We start from the raw sequence: 15,373 nt of genomic DNA, 5'->3' as shown, positions 1-15,373 counted from the left end.
ACATGGCACTGTCATAGGATGCCACTCTTCCAGCAAGTCAGTTGGTTAAATTTCTGCCCTGCTGGAGCTGCCCCGGTCAACTGTAAATGCTGTTGTGAAGTAGAAAGTCTAGGAGCAACAATGGCTCAGCTGCGAAGTGGTAGGCCACACAAGTTAACAGAATGGTGAAGAGCGTAGCACGTAAAAATCGTCTGTCCTCGGTTGCAACACTCACTACCGAGTTCCAAACTGTCTCTGGAAGCAATGTCAGCACAAGAACTGTTCGTCGGGAGCTTCATGAAATGTGTTTCCATGGCCGAGCAGCCGTACACAAGCCTAAGGTCACCATGCGCAATGCCAAGTGTCGGCTGGAGTGGTGTAAGGCTCGCTGCCATTGGACTCTGGAGTAGTGGAAACGCGTTCTCTGGAGTGATGAATCATGCTTCACCATCTGGAAGTCCGACAGACAAATCTGGGTTTGGCGGATGCCAGGAGAATTCTACCTTTCCCAATGCATAGTGCCAACTGTAAAGTTTGGTGAATGAGGAATAATGGTCTGGGGGTGTTTTTCATGGTTTGGGCTAGGCCCCTTAGTTCCAGTGAATGGAAATATTAATGCTACAGCATGCAATAACATTCTAGACAATTCTGTGCATCCAGCTTTGTTGCAACACTTTGGGGAAGGCCCATTCCTGTTTCAGTATGACAATGCCCCTGTGCACAAAGCGAAGTTCATACAGAAATGGTTTGTCGAGATCGGTGTGGAATAACTTGACTGGCCGGCACAGAGACCTGACCTCCACCCCATCGAACTCCTAATCGCCCAACATCAGTGCCCGACCTCACTAATGCTTTTGTGGCTGAATGGAAACAAGTCCCCGCAGCAATGTTCCAACATCTAGTGAAAAGCCTTCCCCGAAGAGTGGAGGCTGTTGTAGCAGCAAACGGGAGACCAACTCCATATTGATGTCCACAATTTTGGAATGAGATGTTTGACAAGCAGATGTCCACATACTTTTGGTCGTGTATTGTATGTTTATCCCCGTTTCGTTCCGTTTCCTTCCATTTTAAGAAATATTTTTCAACAGTATCGGCGGAAGGAATACTCTCCTGATCACACGCAAACACAGTTCCCTTTCATAGCAACCACATACAAACAGCATGATCCTTTTGGCCATTATATAATTCATTGTCGCATCTACGCGGTCTCCATCTCTCACCTTTTCCATTCACTTGTGGACTTCCGTGCACAGTGCATCAGCATTCTGTGACCAGGCAAAAAAAAAACGTTCCATGCCAAACCTTCATATCATAACCGCTAACCGCTACACACAGCCTACATCGTTGTCACCATATTAGCTAACGTCTTAGTCAACATAGCTACTAGAACCAATCATGCACCACAGTCAATAAGCAATTTAGCAGTTATACTGGCGTGCCTCGGTGGCAATAAATTAATAAAACCAAAAGCTTACCTTGACTTTGAAGTGTTGGATAGCCATAGCCAGCTATATAACATAGCATCCCTTTCTGTTTTACCCAGGTGTTTGAGTAGGCTAAACTAGCTAGCTGCATTCGCTAGCTAAGTATGTGAAAGTGAAAGTGGAAATAAAAATACAATGAAATATATCTCTCTCTTTCTCTCTCTCTCCCACTTCTCCTTCCTTTTTAAATAAATATTTTTTTTCAAAACTTTCTCTTTGAGTCAACTACTCACCACATGTTATGCACTGCTAGATAGCCGTAGCTCATGCTTTCAGTACTAGATTAATTCTCTAATCCTTTGATTGGGTGGACAATATGTCAGTTCATGCTGCAAGAGCTCTGGTAGGTTGGAGGACGTCCTCTGGAAGTTATCATAATTACTGTGGAAGTTTGTGGAAGGTGGAGAGAACCACGAGCCTTCTAGGTTTTGTATTGAAGTCAATGTACCCAGAGGAGGACGGAAAGTAGCTGTTCTCAGGCTATACCATGGTGCTACCCTACAGAGAGCTGTTGAGGCTACTGTAGACCTTTGCAAAACTGTGTGTTTTAATCAATTATTTGATGACGTGAATACATTTAGAATAGTTTTATCTAAAAATGATAACTTTTCTAATGTTTAACTATTTTTATTTTTCGGAAATTCACTGAGGATGGTCCTCCTCTGAGCATCCTCCACTAGTGTCATACTATGTACAATATATGGAACGATCTAGGCAATAGGGACTGTCTAATTGTTATGCTTTTTCACAATTTTGTAGAAATGCAGAGATGCAGTGTTAATTTCATCAACAAAAATAGTGACTCAAATATTCGTCAAACACCTATTTTTCAGTGGCAACTGAGGAGACTATAACTGACTAAATAATAGACCCAGAAAAAACTATAACTAAACGAAAATGATTATTAATTTTAGTTGACTAAAACGAGAAGAGACAAAATGATCTCACTAACCACGTTTCCATCCACACGTTTTATGAGTAAAGTCATACCCTATATATATATATATATATATATATAAATCATGACAGCTGTGATAGAAACAGGTAGTTTCGGTACAATTGTATAAATGCCGACAGATACTGTAATTTGTTCCTTCAACATGGTGGGATATTTTTCGGTGGGTAAAATGAATTGGTATGATATGGTGTGTGGACTCGAAAACCATGCAGTTTATTAGGCTATCGATGTTTTAACTTCACAGGGAGGTTTAAGTGCATGGTGATATTGATACTCCATTCCAATAAATATCGAGGTTCTTATTCTGGTGACATGATGATCGATGCCTGACTGCCGTTTGACAAATACACATTTTCTCAATACTTATCCATAATTATCTCATCGTGTAGACTAGCCTACCAGCACAGCCTACCCGTACTGTATCTGCCAGCTATTGGCTAGAGCGCACGTGCCAAGATCAATACATTAAAAAAAAATACATTTTGTGTGCACTATGTTATCACACAGTTTTTTTTTAATCAGCAACAAGTCCGTTGGGTGGGAAAACACCACTGGTTGGAAAATGTGCATATTTTCTGTATTCGGATTGTAGAATATTCGCATGGAACTCTGTTGCCAATTGGATGGAAACCTAGCTTGTGACTAAAATCTGACTAGTAAATGGACTGGACAAGAGTTTTTGGAGAGTGGAGAGATTGAGAGCTTTTCAGTGATAAGCACAATTAATATGAGCAGTACAAATGCACAGCGCAGTTGTATTCAGCAGTGGGAAGGACTCGCCACACCCGTCACACACAGCCTGCATTAGCTGGTGAGCTGCGGGGAGGAAGGCTCCGCTCCAACTCCGATTATACACATTGCACAGGGGACTCTCTTTCTTCCCTGTAGCTAACCAGTCACCACCAGCCTTCTACAGTAGTGAACTACCCATTGCCTGGATAAGAAACAACAGCTGCTTGACGAAATAAAAACAACACCAGCATTGAGTGTAATAGTAAAACAACAGTCTAGCTCTGTTTCTCTCTCTCTTGAGTATGTATATAAGGTAGGCTGTCTTTGAATGTGTTGTCTCCCTCCCACTTTTCCCAATGCATTTCATAGCCAGATTGTAGCCAACGTAGTCAAGTCTCTCTCCTTTTTTTCAGAAAAAAATGGCTTGATTCTAACCCTTAGTTCAAATGTGACCCATAACACCAGCGCTACATTTCTTTCTTTCTATGGCTAACAACCTGGGATGCATTCAGCAGGATGCAACGTTTTGGAATGTTCAGATAAAAATATGCTAGGTAGAACCAACATGCCTCTCTGACATGTTGAATAAGGAATAACGTTGGATCTATTCATTGGAATTTCTATCAGCAACGTTTGAGAACGTTTTGCAATTGAATGTGGCCTTTGTAACATTACCAGTAGCCTACATGCAAACATTTGGTGGCACAGAAAAAATGGAAAAGGGATAGCAAACAATGTATTGATTAAATTCCTCTTGCAACTACACTATATCTGACTAAGTGAAGAACTTTATTTTGAGTTAATGTGGACCCATTGACTCAGACTTGGGCACTTGGACCAGGACTTGAGCACTGGGACTTGGACTTCAGCCATAGGGACTCGTGACTTGACTCGGACTTGAGCCAGGGGACTTGGGACTCGATTCGGACTGGAGGTTTAGTGACTCGACTACATCACTGGGCGAAACAGTCATTAGCTACCGCTCAAAGTCACTAGCCCCTGTTCTGCAGCATCTCTGGAACTGATAACAATGGCAATGACACGACCGAGTGACGGAGGTGGAACCTCTACTACTTTTCCAACACTTTGTAGAGAATAGGGTATTATGCAGAAAAATGTGTTGGTAGGACAAAGCTATGTAAGTCAGTGATTTATGTTTACTATTGGTTAATGAGGCAATACAAATGTGATGTGACTAAAATGTGACTAAAATGAAAGGGCATTTAGTTTACTAAAATCATTATTCAAAAATCATTATTCAAATGACAAAAATGTGATTAAGAGCTAATTATATTTGAGTCAAAATGTCACGTTCGTCGTAACGAGGACACCAAGGCGCAGCGTGATTTGAATACATTCTTCTTTATTTAACGAAGAACACGAAGAACACTAAACAAACTAACAAACTAACAAAACGAACGTGAAGCTAATACAATGAGTGCTGACATGCAACTACCATAGACAACACAAAACACGCATACCCACCCTCGTCACACCCTGACCAAAATAATACAGAAAACATATATAACTAAGGTCAGGGCGTGACAGTACCCCCCCCCCCCCCCCCAAAGGCGCGGACTCCCGACCGTAAACCTGAACTTATAGGGGAGGGTCCGGGTGGGCATCTACCCTCGGTGGCGGCTCTGGTTCTGGACGCCGCCCCCATCTTTACCTTGGTCCCTCCGCCTTTGTTGAGCTGAACCGTGGATCATCGCCGGAGACCCCGGGCTGGGGACTGTCCCCGGAGACCCCGTGCTGTGGACCGTCGCTGGAGACCCCAGGCTGGGGACCGTCGCTGGAGACCCCGGGCTGGGGACCTTCGCTAGAGGCTCTGGACTGGAGATTGTCGCTGGAGGCTCCAGACTGGAGATCGTCTCTGGAGGCTCCGGACTGGAGATTGTCGCTGGAGGCTCCGGACTGTGGCCCGCCGTTGGAGGTTCCGGACTGTGGCCCGTCGTTGGAGGTTCCGGACTGTGGCCCGTCGTTGGAGGTTCCGGACTGTGGCCCGTCGTTGGAGGTTCCGGACTGTGGCCCATCATTGGAGGTTCCGGACTGTGGCCCGTCGTTGGAGGTTCCGGACTGTGGCCCGTCGTTGGAGGTTCCGGACTGTGGCCCGTCGTTGGAGGTTCCGGTCTGTGAACTGTCGCCGGATGCTCTGGACTGGGTACTGTCGCTGGACGCTCTGGACTGGGTACTGTTGCCGGACGCTCTGTACTACCGAGGCGCACTGTAGGCCTGGTGCGTGGTGCCGGAACTGGTGGTACCGGGCTGGGGACATGCACCTCAGGGCGAGTGCGAGGAGCAGGAACAGGGCGTACTGGACCCTGGAGGCGCACTGGAGGCCTGGTGTGTGGTGCCGGAACTGGTGGTACCGGGCTGGGGACACGCACCTCAGGGCGAGTGCGGGGAGGAGGATCAGAACGTACTGGACTCTGGAGGCGCACTAGAGGCCTGGTGCGTGGTGCCGGAACTGGTGGTACCGGGCTGAGGACACGCACCTCAGGGCGAGTGCGGGGAGGAGGAACGGGACGTACTGGACTCTGGAGGCGCACTGGAGGCCTGGTGCATGGTGCCGGAACTGGTGGTACCGGGCTGAGGACACGCACCTCAGGGCGAGTGCGGGGAGGAGGAACAGGACGTACTGGACTCTGGAGGCGCACTGGAGATCCAGAACATAGAGCTGGCTCAATATGTCCTGGCTGGATGCCCATTCTAGCCCGGCAAATGCGAGGAGCTGGAATAGAGCGCACCGGGCTAAGAATGCGAACTGGAGACACCGTGCGCATCTCTGCATAACGCGGTGTCTGACCAGTTACACGCTCCCCATGGTAAGCATGAGGAGTTGGCTCAGGTCTCCTACCTGACTCAGCCAATCTCCTCGTGTGCCCCCCCCAAAAAATATTATTGGGGCTGCCTCTCGGGCTTCCGTGCTAGCCGTGTACCCTCATATCGTCGCCGTTCCTCTATTCTCCGGTATTCCTCCTCGTAGTATCGCCGTTCCTCCTGCGCTGCTTCCATGGCAAGGTCTTGTCCCCTGCCATTACCTCCTCCCAGGTTCAGGATGTCCTCCACTCATTTTTCTCCCGGGTCCATGATGTCTACTCCTCTTTATCACGCAGCTTGGTCCTTCTATGGTGGGTTATTCTGTCACGTTCGTCGTAACGAGGAGACCAAGGCGCAGCGTGATTTGAATACATTCTTCTTTATTTAACGAAGAACACGAAGAACACTAAACAAACTAACAAACTAACAAAACGAACGTGAAGCTAATACAACGAGTGCTGACATGCAACTACCATAGACAATACAAAACACGCATACCCACCCTCGTCACACCCTGACCAAAATAATACAGAAAACATACACTGCTCAAAAAAATAAAGGGAACACTAAAATAACACATCCTAAATCTGAATGAATGAAATATTCTTGTTAAATACTTTTTTCTTTACATAGTTGAATGTGCTGACAACAAAATCACACAAAAATTATCAATGGAAATCAAATTTATCAACCCATGGAGGTCTGGATTTGGAGTCACACTCAAAATTAAAGTGGAAAATCACACTACAGGCTGATCCAACTTTGATGTAATGTCCTTAAAACAAGTCAAAATGAGGCTCAGTAGTGTGTGCGGCCTCCACGTGCCTGTATGACCTCCCTACAATGCCTGGGCATGCTCCTGATGAGGTGGCGGATGGTCTCCTGAGGGATCTCCTCCCAGACCTGGACTAAAGCATCCGCCAACTCCTGGACAGTCTGTGGTGCAACGTGGCGTTGGTGGATGGAGCGAGACATGATGTCCCAGATGTGCTCAATTGGATTCAGGTCTGGGGAACGGGCGGGCCAGTCCATAGCATCAATGCCTTCCTCTTGCAGGAACTGCTGACACACTCCAGCCAGATGAGGTCTAGCATTGTCTTGCATTAGGAGGAACCCAGGGCCAACCGCACCAGCATATGGTCTCACAAGGGGTCTGAGGATCTCATCTCGGTACCTAATGGCAGTCAGGCTACCTCTGGCGAGCACATGGAGGGCTGTGCGGCCCCCCAAAGAAATGCCACCCCACACCATGACTGACCCACCGCCAAACCGGTCATGCTGGAGGATGTTGCAGGCAGCAGAACGTTCTCCACGGCGTCTCCAGACTCTGTCACGTCTGTCACATGTGCTCAGTGTGAACCTGCTTTCATTTGTGAAGAGCACAGGGTGCCAGTGGCGAATTTGCCAATCTTGGTGTTCTCTGGCAAATGCCAAACGTCCTGCACGGTGTTGGGCTGTAAGCACAACCCCCACCTGTGGACGTCGGGCCGGTTTGCCACCCTCATGGAGTCTGTTTCTGACCGTTTGAGCAGACACATGCACATTTGTGGCCTGCTGGAGTTAATTTTGCAGGGCTCTGGCAGTGCTCCTCCTTGCACAAAGGCGGAGGTAGCGGTCCTGCTGCTGGGTTGTTGCCCTCCTACGGCCTCCTCCACGTCTCCTGATGTACTGGCCTGTCTCCTGGTAGCGCCTCCATGCTCTGGACACTACGCTGACAGACACAGCAAACCTTCTTGCCACAGCTCGCATTGATGTGCCATCCTGGATGAGCTGCACTACCTGAGCCACTTGTGTGGGTTGTAGACTCCGTCTCATGCTACCATTAGAGTGAAAGCACCGCTAGCATTCAAAAGTGACCAAAACATCAGCCAGGAAGCATAGGAACTGAGAAGTGGTCTGTGGTCACCACCTGCAGAACCACTCCTTTATTGGGGGTGTCTTGCTAATTGCCTATAATTTCCACCTGTTGTCTATTCCATTTGCACAACAGCATGTGAAATTTATTGTCAATCAGTGTTGCTTCCTAAGTGGACAGTTTGATTTCACAGAAGTGTGATTGACTTGGAGTTACATTGTGTTGTTTAAGTGTTCCCTTTATTTTTTTGAGCAGTGTATATAACTAAGGTCAGGGCATGACACAAAATCACTAGACTAAATCTAAAAAGAGATGCAGCGAATAATGTTAGGTTACTTCTAAGTAGGTTACTGGTTACTCCAAAACAGTAAATTGGTTTTTGGTTACTCCAAACAGTAAATTATCTCAAACATAGTGACCTTTCATTATAGAGCCATGATCTACTGGGACTACCTTTCTGTTTTTTTATTTTTTTATTTCACCTTTATTTAACCAGGTAGGCCAGTTGAGAACAAGTTGTCATTTACAACTGCGACCTGGCCAAGATAAAGCAAAGCAGTGCAACAAAAACAACAACACAGAGTTACACATGGGATAAACAAACGTACAGTCAATAACACAAAAGAAAAATCTGTATACAGTGTGTGCAAATGAAGTAAGGAGGTAAGGCAATAAATAGGTCAATAGTGACGAAGTAATTACAATTTAGCAATTTACACTGGAGTGATAGATTTGCAGAAGATGAATGTGCAAGTAGAAAAACTGGTGTGCAAAAGAGCAGAATAACAAAAACAAATATGGGGATGGGGAAGGTAGTTGGTTGGATGGGCTATTTACAGATGGGCTGTGTACAGCTGCAGCAGCGGTAAGCTGCTCTGACAGCTGACGCTTAAAGTTAGTGAGTGAGACATAAGTCTCCAACTTCAGTGATTTTTGCAATTCATTCTCGTCATTGGCAGGAGAGAACTGGAAGGAAAGGCGGCCAAATAAGTGTTGGCTTTGGGGATGACCAGTAAAATATACCTGCTGGAGCGCGTGCTACAGGTGGGTGTTGCTATGGTGACCAGTGAGCTGAGATAAGGCGGAGCTTTACCTAGCAAAGACTTATAGATGACCTGGAGCCAGTGAGTTTGGCGACAAATATGTAGCGAGGACCAGCCAACGAAAGCATACAGGTCGCAGTGGTGGGTAGTATATGGGGCTTTGGTGACAAAACGGATGGCACTGTGATAGACTGCATCCAATTTGCTGAGTAGAGTGTTGGAGGCTATTTTGTAAATGACATTGCCGAAGTCAAGGATCAGTAGGATAGTCTGTTTTACGAGGGTATGTTTGGCAGCATGAGTGAAGGAGGCTTTGTTGCGAAATAGGAAGCCGATTCTAGATTTAACTTTGGATTGGAGATGCTTAATGTGAGTCTGGAAGGAGAGTGTACAGTCTAGCCAGACACCTAGGTATTTATAGTTGTCCACGTATTCTAAGTCAGAACCGTCCAGAGTAATGATGCTAGTCGGGCGGGTGGGTGTGGGCAGCGGTCGGTTGAAGAGCATGCATTTAGTTTTACTAGCATTTAAGAGCAGTTGGAGGCCATGGAAGGAGTGTTGTTTGCTTAGACTCAAGAGATAAGTATGGTGGCATTAATATTTCTGCAGGCAGTCGTGTTCTTTTGATGACTGTATTTGCAATTTTGACGGTATAACATAGTTTTTATTCATTAATTTATGTTTTGAGATGCATTTAAAATGCATTTACTGTTTTGCAAAAGGCCACAGAGTTTTGTATCTTGTGGACTCTGAAAATCAAATCAAATCTTATTTGTCACATGCGCCGAATACAACAGATGTAGACCTTACAGTGAAATGCCTACTTAGAAGCCCTTAACCAACAATGCAGTTTTAACTTCTTATGGCTGGGGGCAGTATTGAGTAGCTTGGATGAATAAGGTGCCCAGAGGTGCCCAGAATAAACGGCCTCCTACTCAGTCCCAGTTGCCAATATATGCATATTATTAGTATATTTGGAGAGAAAACACTCTGAGTTTCTAAAACTGTTTGAATGATGTCTGTTAGTATAACAGAACTCATATGGCAGGCAAAAACCTGAGAAAAACCAGGAAGTGGGAAATCTGATGTTGGTCGTTTTTCAACTCATTCCCTATTGAAGATACAGTGGGATATGGGTCATGTTGCACTTCCTAATGCTTCCACTAGATGTCAACAGTCTATAGAACCTTGTTTGATGCTTCTACTGTGAAGTGGGGCCAAATGAGAGGGGAATGAGTCAGAGGTCCGGCAGAATGCTTTGAACTCGTGACGCTCGTTCACGTGAGAGCGAGCTCTGTTGCATTTGCTTTTCTGAAGACAAAGGAACATTATTGAAGATTTATGTTAAAAACATCCTAAAGATTGATTCTATACATCGTTTGACATGTTTCTACGGACTGTAATGGAACTTTTTGACATTTCGTCTGCTCCTAGTGAACGCACTTCGTGACTTTGGATTTGTTTACAAAACGCGCTAACAAAAGTAGCTATTTGTAAATGATGGACATTATCGAACAAAACAAACATTTATTGTGGAACTGGGATTCCTGGGAGTGCATTCTGGTGAAGATCATTAAAGGTAAGTGAATATTTATCATGTTATTTCTGACTTCTGTTGACTGCACAACATGGCGGATATCTTTTTGGCTGGTTTGGGCTCTGAGCGCCGTACTCAGATTATTGCATGGTTATGCTTTTTCCGTAAAGCTTTTTTGAAATCTGACACAGCGGTTGCATTAAGGAGAAGTGGATCTAAAATTCCATGTATAACACTTGTATCTTTGATCAACGTTTATTATGAGAATTTCTGTAAATTGATGTGGCTCTCTGCAAAATCACCGGATGTTTTTGGAACTACTGAACATAACGCGCCAATGTATACTGAGGAGTTTTTGATATAAATATGAACTTTACCGAACAAAACATACATTTATTGTGTAACATGAAGTCCTATGAGTGTCATCTGATGAAGATCATCAAAGGTTAGTGATTCATTTTATCTCTATTTCTGCTTTTTGTGACTCCTGTCTTTGGCTGGGAAAATGGCTGTGTTTTTCTGTGACTTGGCGGTGACCTAACATAATCGTTTGTGGTGCTTTCGCTGTAAAGCCTTTTTGAAATTGGACACTGTGGTGGGATTAACAACAAGATTACCTTTAAAATGGTATAAGATACTTGTATGTTTGAGGAATTTTAATTATGAGATTTCTGTTGTTTGAATTTGGCACCCTGCATTTTCACTGGCTGTTGTCATATCGATCCCGTTAACGGGATCTCAGCCATAAGAAGTTTAAGAAAATACCTAAAAAAGTAAGAAATAAAAGTAACAAATAATTAAAGAGCAGCAGTAAAATAACAATAGCGAGGCTATAAACAGGGGGTACCGGTACAGAGTCAATGTACGGGGGCACGGGTTAGTCGAGGTAATTGAGGTAATATGTTCATGTAGGTAGAGTTATTAAAGTGACTATGCAGAGATAATAACAGAGAGTAGCAGCAGCGTGGGGGGGGGGGGGGGGGGGGGGCAATGCAAATAGTCTGGGTAGCCATTTGATGAGATGTTCAGGAGTCTTATGGCTTGGGGGTAGAAGCTGTTTAGAAGCCTCTTGGACCTAGACTTGGCGCTCCGGTACTGCTTGCCGTGCGGTAGCAGAGAGAATAGTCTATGACTCGGGTGGATGGAGTCTTGGACAATTTTTTGTGCTTTCCTCTGACACCGCCTGGTATAGAGGTCCTGGATGGCAGGAAGCTTAGCCTCGGTGATGTACTGGGCCGTACGCACTACACTCTGTAGTGCCTTGCGGTCGGAAGCCGAGCAGTTGTCATACAAGGCAGTGATGCAACCCATAAGGATGCTCTCGATGGTGCAGCTGTAGAACCTTTTGAGGATCTGAGGACCCATGCCAAATCTTTTCAGTCTCCTGAGGGGGAATAGGTTTTGTCGTGCCCTCTTCATGACTGTCTTGGTGTGCTTGGACCATGCTAGTTTGTTGGTGATGTGGATGCCAAGGAACTTGAAGCTCTCAACTTGCTCCACTACAGCCCCGTCGATGAGAATGGGGGCGTGCTCGGTCCTCCTTTTCCTGTAGTTCACAATCATATCCTTTGTCTTGATCACGTTGAGGGAGAGGTTGTTGTCCTTGCACCACATTGTCAGGTCTCTGACCTCCTCCTTATAGGCTGTCTCGTCATTGTCGGTGATCAGGCCTACCACTGTTGTGTCATCGGCAAACTTAATGATGGTGTTAGAGTTGTGCCTGGCCATGCAGTCATGAGTGAACAGGGAGTACGGGAGGGGACTGAGCACGCACCCCTGAGGGGCCCTCGTGTTGAGGATCAGCGTGGCGGATGTGTTGTTACCTACCCTTACCACCTGGGGGTTGGCCTGTCTGGAAGTCCAGGATCCAGTTGCAGAGGGAGGTGTTTAGTCCCGGGGTCCTTAGCTTAGTGATGAGCTTTGAGTGCACTATGATGTTGAACGCTGAGCTGTAGTCAATTAATAGCATTCTCACATAGGTGTTCCTTTTGTCCTGGTTTGAAAGGGCAGTGTGAAGTGCAATAGAGATTGCATCGTCTGGGGATCTGTTGGGGCGGTATGCAAATTGGAGTGGGTCTAGGGTTTCTGGGATAATGGTGTTGATGTGAGCCATGACCAGCCTTTCAAAGCACTTGATGGCTACAGAGGTGAGTGCTACGGGTCAGTAGGCATTTAGGCAGGTTGTCACGTTCCTGACCTGTTTCTGTTGTTTGGTATGTGTTTATTGGTCAGGGCGTGAGTTTTGGGTGGGCAGTCTATGTTTTCTGTTTCTATGTTGGTTTTGGGTTGCCTGGTATGGCTCTCAATTAGAGGCAGGTGTTTGACGTTTCCTCTGATTGAGAGTCATATTAAGGTAGGTTGTTCTCACTGTTTGTTTGTGGGTGATTGTCGTCCGTGTCTGTGTCTGCGCACCACACGGGACTGTAGCGGTTGTTCGTTCGTTTGTAATAGTCTGTACCTGTTCCTACGTGCTTCGTGTTGTATGTAAGTTGTCATGGTTTAGGTCAGTCTACATTCGTTTTTGTTATTTTGTATTTCTAAGTGTTATTTCGTGTTTCGTCGTTTTTGTTTAATAAATCATTATGTATTCACAACCCGCTGCATTTTGGTCCTCCGATCCTTCTCTCCTCTCCTCGTCTGAGGAGGAGGAAGATCTAGACACCCGTTACAGAATCACCCACCAAACCCGGATCAAGCAGCGGGTTAACGGACAGCGCACAAAGCAGGATTTCTGGTCTTGGGAGGAGATCATAGAAGGAAAAGGACCATGGGCTAAAGTTGAAGTGAATCGCCGCCCATGGGAACAGCTGGAGGCAGCTCGGAGAGCGGAGGAAACCGGAGAGAGGAACCGGCGTTATGAGGGGACGCGTCTAGCACGGAAGCCCGAAAAGCCCGCAAGTACAACCCAAAAATTTCTTGGGGGGGGGGGCTAAGAGGTAGTGGGTCTAGGGCAGGTAGGAGACCTGCGCCCACTTCCCAGGCTAACCGTGGAGAGCGGGAGTACGGGCAGACACCGTGTTACGCAGTAGAGCGCACGGTGTCTCCTGTACGTGTGCATAGCCCGGTGCGGGTTATTCCACCTCCCCGCACTGGTAGGGCTAGATTGAGCATTGAGCCAAGTGCCATGAAGCCGGCTCTACATATCTGGCCACCAGTACGTCTCCTTGGGCCGGCTTACATGGCACCAGCCTTACGCATGGTGTCCCCGGTTCGCCTACATAGCCCGGTGCGGGTTATTCCACCTCCCCGCACTGGTCAGGCGACGGGGAGCATACAACCAGGTAAGGTTGGGCAGGTTCAGTGCTCAAGGGAGCCAGTACGCCTACACGGTCCGGTATATCCGGCGCCACCTTCCCGCCCCAGCTCAGTACCACCAGTGCCTGCACCACGCACCAAGCCTCATGTGCGTCCTCAGAGCCCTGTACGCACTGTTCCTCCTCCACGCACTCTCCCTGTGGTGCGTGTCTCAAGCTCAGTGCCTCCAGTTTCGGCACCACGCATCAAGCCTCCTGTGCGTCTCCAGAGCCCTGTACGCACTGTTCCTTCTCCCCGCACTCGCCCTGAGGTGCGTGCCCTCAGCCCGGTACCTCCAGTTCCGGTACCACGCACCAGTCCTATAGTGCGCTTCGAGAGTCCAGTGTGCCCTGTTCCTGCTCCCCGCACTAGCCTTGAGGTGCGTGTCTCCAGTCCGGTACCACCAGTTCCGGCACCACGCACCAGGCCTACTGTGCGCCTCAGCAGGTCAGAGTCGGCTGTCTGCCCAACGCCGCCTGCACTGCTCGTCTGCCCAGCACCATCTGAGCCATCTGTCTGCCCAGCACCGTCTGAGCCATCTGTCTGCCCAGCACCGTCTGAGCCATCTGTCTGCCCAGCACCGTCTGAGCCATCTGTCTGCCCAGCACCGTCTGAGCCATCTGTCTGCCCAGCGCCGTCTGAGCCATCTGTCTGCCCAGCGCCGTCTGAGCCATCTGTCTGCCCAGCGCCGTCTGAGCCATCCGTCTGTCCAGCGCCGTCTGAGCCATCCGTCTGCCCAGCGCCTTCTGAGCCATCCGTCTGCCCAGCGCCTTCTGAGCCATCCGTCTGCCCAGCGCCTTCTGAGCCATCCGTCTGCCACGAGCCATTAGAGCCGCCCGTCTGTCCCGAGCCATTAGAGCCGTCCGTCAGTCAGGAGCTGCTAGAGCCGTCCATCAGTCAGGAGCTGCCAGAGCCGCCAGCCAGTCAGGAGCTGCCAGAGCCGCCAGCCAGTCAGGAGCTGCCAGAGCCGCCAGCCAGTCAGGAGCTGCCAGAGCCGCCAGCCAGTCAGGAGCTGCCAGAGCCGCCAGCCAGTCAGGAGCTGCCAGAGCTGCCCTACAGTCATGAGCTGCCCTACAGTCATGAGCTTCCCTACAGTCATGAGCTGCCCTTCAGTCATGAGCTGCCCTTCAGTCATGAGCTGCCCTACAGTCATGAGCTGCCCTCCAGTCATGAGCTGCCCTCCAGTCATGAGCTGCCCTCCAGTCATGAGCTGCCCTCCAGTCATGAGCTGCCCTACAGTCATGAGCTGCCACTCAGTCCGGAGCTGCCACTCAGTCCGGAGCTGCCACTCAGTCCGGAGCTGCCACCCAGTCCGGAGCTGCCACCCAGTCCGGAGCTGCCACTCAGTCCGGAGCTGCCATTAGTACAGAGTTGTCCCTCTGTCCTAAGCTACCTCTCTGTCCGGAGCTACCTCTCTGTCCTGAGCTACCTCTCTGTCCTGAGCTACCTCTCTGTCCTGAGCTACCTCTCTGTCCTGAGCTACCTCTCTGTCCTGAGCTACCTCTCTGTCCGGAGCTGTCTCCTCTATGTAGGAGGGGCCTTAGTGAAGGTTCCTGGACCATGGTCGGGGGCGAGGGTCGCCACTCAAAGGACGCTAAGGAGGGGGACAAAGACAGTGGTGGAGTGGTGTCCTCGTCCACCGCCGGAGCCGCCACCGCGGACAGATGC

This window comes from Salvelinus namaycush, chromosome 5 (genome assembly GCF_016432855.1).
Source record: "Salvelinus namaycush isolate Seneca chromosome 5, SaNama_1.0, whole genome shotgun sequence".
Taxonomy (NCBI): Eukaryota; Metazoa; Chordata; class Actinopteri; order Salmoniformes; family Salmonidae; genus Salvelinus; species Salvelinus namaycush.
This window is presented reverse-complemented; position numbering follows the sequence as displayed.